The 7500-nt window shown below is 41.2% G+C and overlaps 2 protein-coding genes across 19 annotated transcripts in view; one reads left to right on the forward strand and one right to left on the reverse strand.

Moving 5' to 3' along the window:
• LOC135096623 (uncharacterized) overlaps nt 1–1007 on the reverse strand; it is a 105702-nt gene extending 104695 nt beyond the window's left edge. Inside the window, exon 1 of the mRNA XM_063998250.1 lies at nt 942–1007. The gene's annotated coding sequence lies outside the window, so the exon portion shown is untranslated. The remainder of the gene's footprint in view (nt 1–941) is intronic.
• LOC135096624 (uncharacterized) overlaps nt 1–7500 on the forward strand; it is a 154312-nt gene that overhangs the window by 136007 nt on the left and 10805 nt on the right. For all 18 annotated transcript variants that reach the window (XR_010264872.1, XR_010264871.1, XR_010264869.1 and 15 more), the window contains 2 exons: nt 1559–1754; nt 5824–6026. The gene's annotated coding sequence lies outside the window, so the exon portion shown is untranslated. The remainder of the gene's footprint in view (nt 1–1558; nt 1755–5823; nt 6027–7500) is intronic.

Raw genomic sequence — 7500 nt, forward strand, 5'->3', positions numbered from 1 at the left:
CACCATCATCATCATCACCATCATGATCCTTATTGTCACCATCACTATCATCATCATCATTATCTTCTTTCAAGGTCGCTGGGCCTCGCTGCCCTCCTGCCTGGCTTGTATGATGCCACGTAGCATTTTACAGGAGTACTTTTAATCACCGCAGTAATGTTGTCGTGCAATGCTTGTCGCTGAATTACGTGACTTTTAATGACACTTGTCTTGTTATAACACACACACACACACACACACACACACACACACACACACACACACACACACACACACACACACACACACACACACACACACACACACACACACACATTGTCATGAAGTGTTTAATAATAATATTGTGGATTTATATTCATGAATTATATTTATGGATTTGTAGAAAGAGTAGTGAGATGAGAAAACGAAGGTTAGCCGGATGTCCACACAGATAAGGAGAGAGAGAGAGAGAGAGAGAGAGAGAGAGAGAGAGAGAGAGAGAGAGAGAGAGAGAGAGGAGGGTTGTTGATATAACATCTTAATTTAGAAAATATATTACTTTTTTTTCAATGTCAGCATCATCATCACCACCACCATCATCAAGATGATGATGATGATGATGATCATCATCATTATCATTGTCATCATCATCATTGTCATCGCCATCATCATCATCACCATCATTATCATCATTGTCATCCTCACACACACACACACACACACACACACACACACACACACACACACACACACACACACACACACACACACACACACACACACACACACACACACACACACACACACACACACACAGACACACACACACACACACACACACACACACACACACACACACACACACACACACACAGATGCACACACACACACACACACACACATACACACACACACACACACACACACACACACACACACACACACACACACACTCGCTGTACCTAAATACAAGTGTGTTTTCTCAGCGTGGCTTCCTTCAGTTTGAGTGAGGCACGCCTCTTCCTGCGGCACTTACAGAGAGCCTGACTGCTGAACGAGTGGCCAGTGGCGGTGCGTGTGTGTGTTTGTGCAGGAGGAGACGTCCTGGAGACGCAACACTCCCTTCCTGACGCGGCAACACACGCACAGGGCGGTCACTCAATGATTACGGGCACAGCGCAGTAAAATCTACAACACTGCTTTCGGGCACAACACAGACAACACTAAACTAAGGAAATCATGTCTTATTTTTTTATTCTGGAAGCACAGGGAGAGAAAGAGATAAAGCGAGAGGAAGGGGGGGGAGAAGAGAGAGAGAGAGAGAGAGAGAGAGAGAGAGAGAGAGAGAGAGAGAGAGAGAGATAATCACTTGTTTTCCTCTCTCTCTCTCTCTCTCTCTCTCTCTTCTCCTCCTCCTAACCTAACTACTACTACTACTAGTACTACTACTACTACTACTACTACTACTACTATCTACTAATACTACTACTAGTAATAACAATAATAATAATAATAATAATAATAACAATAATAATAATAATAATAATAATATTAACCTAACCATTTTATTCTCCATCAGATTTGCATCAATAACGACCACCACCACCACCACCACCACCAGCACCAGCATGTCAGTAGTAGCAGGAGTAGTGAATGGTCACTCGTATGTGGTGACTACTTGGACTATCAGGCCGCCCTTGTCGTGTGCTGGACTATCGGTCAACAATGAGCCGAGAAAGTTACGTGGTACAACTATTTCGGCGATAGTAGTGGCTGTAAGTAGTAGTAGTAGTTGTAGTAATAAGAGTAGTAATAGTAGTTATGCGTGTAATGTCAATATGGTTCATTTTGTAACTGTAATTGGAAAGATTCTCGACTTTGTTTCTTAAAGGCGTGACGTAATTAGAGGAAAACGTATGTATTTTAAGGGACACTAGTCTGTACTTCATTATTCCTGTTTTATTACTATTATACGAGTTTGTTGATAGTTTTTCTTGTATATACTATTTAAATCTACTATTTTGTGATGTTTAATACTACTACTTATTATGTTTAAGTGGGAGAAGTCAGAGAAAGAGCTATATTTATAATTTTTACTTGTAAGGTCAATATGGTCCATTTTATTAAGTAAATTTGTAGGATGCTCGACCTTATGTTTTTTAAATAAGTGACTTAATTAGAGAAAACGTATGTATTTTTAAGGGACACTAACTTATACTTCATTATTCCTGGTTATTATTATATTAGAGAGAGAGAGAGAGAGAGAGAGAGAGAGAGAGAGAGAGAGAGGGAGAGAGAGAGAGAGAGAGAGAGAGAGAGAGAGAGAGAGGAGGATTTAGTATGTCTTTTATATATGTGTGTTTTCATTATCATCATCGTCTTATTCTTTTCTTCTTCTTCTTCTTCTTGTTCTTATTATTATTATTATTATTATTATTATTGTTATTATTATCATTATTGTTATTATTATTACTATACACACATTCTCACACACACAGTAGTAGTAGAAATTATAATAGGAAGAAGAGAAACATGATGATGATGATGATAAAAGAGGAGGAGGAGGAGGAGGAGAAGGAGGAAGAAAAATTGTTGTACTTTTCTGTAATATATTTCTAAATAACTATAACTGAAAAAAGCAGAATTAATAGTGCACCATGATAGTCCCATTAAATTGTTCCTATCTGACTATCGCCCATCATCAATTACAAATTAGATAAAAAAAAATGAAAAAATATACAGCAATTCTAATTTTGAGGCACCTAAATAGTTTCAACATTTTTCACAATATCTAAATAACTAGCAGACGAAAACAAAATGTAGTAGTACACCATGATAGTCCATTAAATTCCTCATCTCTGACTATCACCATCACCAATTACAAGTTAGTTAATAAAGAGAAAAATTGAAAAAAAATATATATATAGCATATCAAATTCTAAGACACCCAGATACTTTCAACATTTTTCTGAATATCTAAATAACTACCGCCAAAGAAACAAAAACCAATAGTTCACCATGATAGCCCATTAAATTCCCCACATTTTCCTATCAACACTATTCAAAAAGTATATTAAAAAAAAAAAAAAAAATGAAAAACAAAAAGACACTTCAAAAACTCCCAAAAGACACCGAACAAAGATCAAGATTCAAGATTGTAAACATAGGACAGAATGAGGGTGGGAGAACTTTCAGGTTGATCTGACTGAGAGAAGCTGGGACGATGAAAGTGTGCATGACGTGGAGCATCTGAATGAGAAACTGGTTGAGGGACGTGAGGGGGTGCTGCTGAGAACCAGATAGGGTTTGTGAGAGGTAGGTAGAAAGAAAGAATGTATGTAAACCATGGTGGAATGATGAAATCAGAGCGGCTAGGAAGGAGCGAAAAGAGAATGAGTAGACAGTGTAGATGGCTGAGGAAAAAGAGGCATGAAAGCGATGAGGCAGAGAATGAGTATCTGAATGCATGGGCAGCGTATGTGAAGCAGCAGCGGTTGACGAGACGAATGATAATGAATGCTAAAGTGAAGAGTGAAAGGAGCGTGATTCAATCGTTTAAGGGAGAAAGGTATGGAAGGTGGCCGTGAATGGTACAAGTTCATGAGAGGTGAGAATATGTCAGGCAGTGTTGGTGTGGAGAGTCTAAAAGTGGAGGGTGTAGTTATAACAGAGAAGGATGGAATCAGGGGAGGCAATCAAAGGGTTCTGGGAAGAAGTAGGTGGGGTAGGTGAGATGTTTAGTGTGAGAGAAGAATGTGTAACACTGGAAAGGAAGAATGCAGATGAACTGGATGAAAGAATCAGTAGGGATGAAGTGGAGAGGTGTGTGAGAAGGCAGAAGAATGGCAAGGCAGCAGGTCCAGATGATATACCCTATGAGTTCTACAAGAATGGTGGGGAGGTAGTGATAGACAGAATGACTGAGTTATTCAACCGAGTGTGGGATGAAGAGAGAGTGCCAAGAAAGTGGAATGAGAGCCGAGTGTGTCTGTTGCATAAGGGAGGATTTAAGAGTAAGAATGAGCTGAAGAACTACAGGCCAATTGCATTAGTGAATACAGTAGGTAAAGTTTTCAGTGCAGTGTTGAATGAGAGACTGTGTAAATGGATTGAGAGAGCTGGAGTGCTGGGTGAAGAACAGAATGGTTTTCGTAGGGACAGGAGAGCTGAGGACAATATATTTGTGGTGAATGAAATGATTGAGAAGAAAAAGAAGGATGGGGGTAAATTGTACCTAGGTTTTTTTGGATATAGAGAAAGTCTTATGATAGAGTGAACAGAGAAATGTTAGGTAGAGTCTTAGAAAAGATTGGATTGAGTGCAAAGATAGTTAACGTAGTGCAAAGTATGTATGTGGACACAAGAGCTAGATACAGGCTAGGAGACATAGAAACAGACTGGAGTGAAGAGTGAGAGAGGAGTTAGGCAGGGCTGTATATTGTCCACCAACCCTTTTTAGCCTGTATACAGAGGAGCTAGCAGCCAGGATGAGAAGAATGAATGTAGGGGTAAGTGTGGGGAATGATAAAGTATGTGTGCTCCTTTATGCAGATGATGTAGTTGTTATGAGTGAATCGGCAGATGAGCTTCAAAGTTTGTTGGATGTAGTGGATGGCTATGGTAAAGACTTTGGAGTAAGGTTTAGCAGTGAGAAAAGCAAAGTAATGATTGTGAATAGGTCAGAGGATGAAAAGTAATGTGGTATGGAGACTTGGAGAGAATGAGTTGAGACAGGTGCAAGAATACAAGTACTTAGGGATGTGGATGAGTCCCAGTGGGTGGGCAAAGGCAAAGAATGAAAAGATAAGTATGGTAAACCAGTGGGCAGGTCGACTGGGAAGCGCGGCAAGGATGAGAGCAAGTAAGTATGATGTGTTGAGAGAAGTGTGGAAGAGTGTGGCTGTGCCATGCATAATGTATGGTATGGATGTGATTGCATGGAATGAAAGTGAAATTGATAAGTTAGAAGTGGGCCAGAATAGAGTAGCAAGGATGGCACTGAGTGCACCGAGGTGCACAGCAGTTGAAGCCTTGAGAGGTGACATGGGATGGAGCACCTTCAGAGAAAGACTCACAAAAGCCACACTTAGGTACAAGATTAGGCTTGAGAGAATGGATGATGCAAGAATAGCAAGGAAGGTGTACCTGTGGAATGAAAGTGGAAGCAAATGGAGGAAGAGATGCATGAGAATGACAGACAGGAATGGATTGCAAGTTGTGTGGGCGATAAGAATGGCTGGTAGGAATCAAAATGAGCGTGAATGGGTGGTAACAAGAGGAGGCAGAGTGGGAGCCGAATGGGATGTGAGAAAATGGAAGAATGAGATAGACAAAGAAGTGAAATGTGTGGGACTGAATGAATGGAAGAATGAGATGGAAAGAAAGAAGACCCTGGAATGGTACAAGGAGAAAGAGGCCCCGAGGTATGAAAGGTGGTATGATGGAAGCCTGGGCGGTGATCTTCTCTTCCGAGCGAGGGCACAGTGTATGGATGTGAATGCAAGGAGTTACAGGTGGTCTGAGTCCCGCAGCAAAGTGTGCCAGATGTGTGACATGGGAGAGGATGAGACGGTGGAACATGTGGTGCTGGAGTGTGTGAAGTATGCCAGAGACAGGAATGAGATGATGCAAGTGATACTGACTGAGTTAGGGCATGATAGGAATGAAAGAGTGGAGAACACAGGAAAGGAATGGATGGTGTTGTTGCTGGGACTGTGTAGAGAGGCGAATGAAAGGATGATTGAGGCGGTGAAAGAGTTTCTGGAGAGAATGTGGCGTGCCAGGTGTATGAACAATTAGGATAGAGGATGCTGTTCGTTTCTCTTTTTTTTTCCCCTTCTACAGGAGTTGCCGATCCAAAGGCCTGGCTCAGGAGTGATCCTGTGCCACCTGTACCATCAAGATCAAGATCGAGAGAGAGAGAAAAAAAGAGAGGCCATGTTTGAGCTAGTTCACTTATCTGTGGTTCCTCTCCCCCTCTCTCTCTCTAATTAGAGCGAGAATGGAGGCGGAGGAGCTCAAGGATGAAGCCAACGACTATTTGAAAAGTAAGAGAGAGAGAGAGAGAGAGAGAGAGAGAGAGTGTGTGTGTGTGTGTGTGTGTGAAGTTCTAGCTCGCTCTGGCTGCCTGATCACACACACACACGCACGCACACACTTACTACTTGAGCAGTGTTGCACGGCGCCTCTAAGTGTTTCATTAAACCGCTAAAAAAAAAAAAAGTATTTCAATCCATGTATTTGTGTATTTAAATGCGCTTGAATGTTGCAGTCTGTTAGTGTGTGATTCTTGTTATCGTTATTGGCCACTAGTGAAGAGGTGGGGTCCCCTGGCATTCGTGGACCCGTCTGGCGTTGCTCCTTGTGCCCCTAACCTAACCTTGCCCTCCCTGGTAACACTGCAAGGAAGATACACCACTGGCAACACTGACAGACGACCCAGCCAACCAGGGACCCCACACGTACACTAGTGGCTGTTATTGATGTGTGTGCGTGTGTGTGTGGGCAGTAAGTCAGCTGTTAGCACGTCTTTAAAACAACGCGGTTTTATTATAGTTTAAGCCATTACACACTACGTGGTAATAACCTACCTCATTTTGTTCTCACTATTCACATCATTTCTAATGATTACACTACTTGTCGGAAATTAATAATAACGCCGTGGGCCGTGGGTAGAGATTGGGGACATTAGCTTAAACTATAAATTTAACATTTTTTTTTCACTATTTATTATCTATTGATTCATTTATTGCAATTTTTTTTATCTTGTTTTGTTGCAGTAATTTACCACAAAGACTTGGTGCACTTGTTGAAGGGTGTTACTGGTTGACAAGCACACCATTACATAATTCACTTAAAACACTGACTTTTTTCTGTAGCTGTTAGGTTAGGTTAGGTTTGGTTAAGTTAGGTTTGGTTAGATTAGGTTAGGTTAAGTTCTGTTAGGTTAGGTTAGGTTAAGTTAGGTTAGGTTCTGTTAGGTTTGGTTAGGTTAGGTTAAGTTCTGTTAGGGTTTGGTTAGGTTAGGTTAAGTTCTGTTAGGTTTGGTTAGGTTAGGTTAGGTGCACAACGAGCAATGATGCTGTTAGGTTCAGGGTACAAAAAACATTTACTAGTTATAGTTAGGTTAGGTTAGGTACACAACAAACAACCAAACTCTGGTAGGTACAGGGTACGAGAAAGATTTAGGAGTTATAGTTAGCTCTGAACTCCGTCTAGGGAAACAATGCATAGAGGCCAGAAACAGGGCAAATAGGGGTACTAGGATTAATTTTTAGGAGTGTTAAAAGTAGAAGGCCAGAAGTAATATTAAAGTTATACTTGGCGCTGGTCAGACCTCATCTAGACTACGCTGTGCAGTTCTGGTCCCCACATTACAGGAAAGATATAGGTCTATTAGAATCAGTACAGAGGAGAATGACTAAAAGGATACAGGGGACGAGGAGTGTTCCTTACGAGGCGAGGTTGAAGCTGTTACATTTATGTCGTTTAGATACGCAGAGGTTAAGAGGGGACCTGATG

This window comes from Scylla paramamosain, unplaced genomic scaffold (genome assembly GCF_035594125.1).
Source record: "Scylla paramamosain isolate STU-SP2022 unplaced genomic scaffold, ASM3559412v1 Contig5, whole genome shotgun sequence".
Classification (NCBI taxonomy): Eukaryota; Metazoa; Arthropoda; class Malacostraca; order Decapoda; family Portunidae; genus Scylla; species Scylla paramamosain.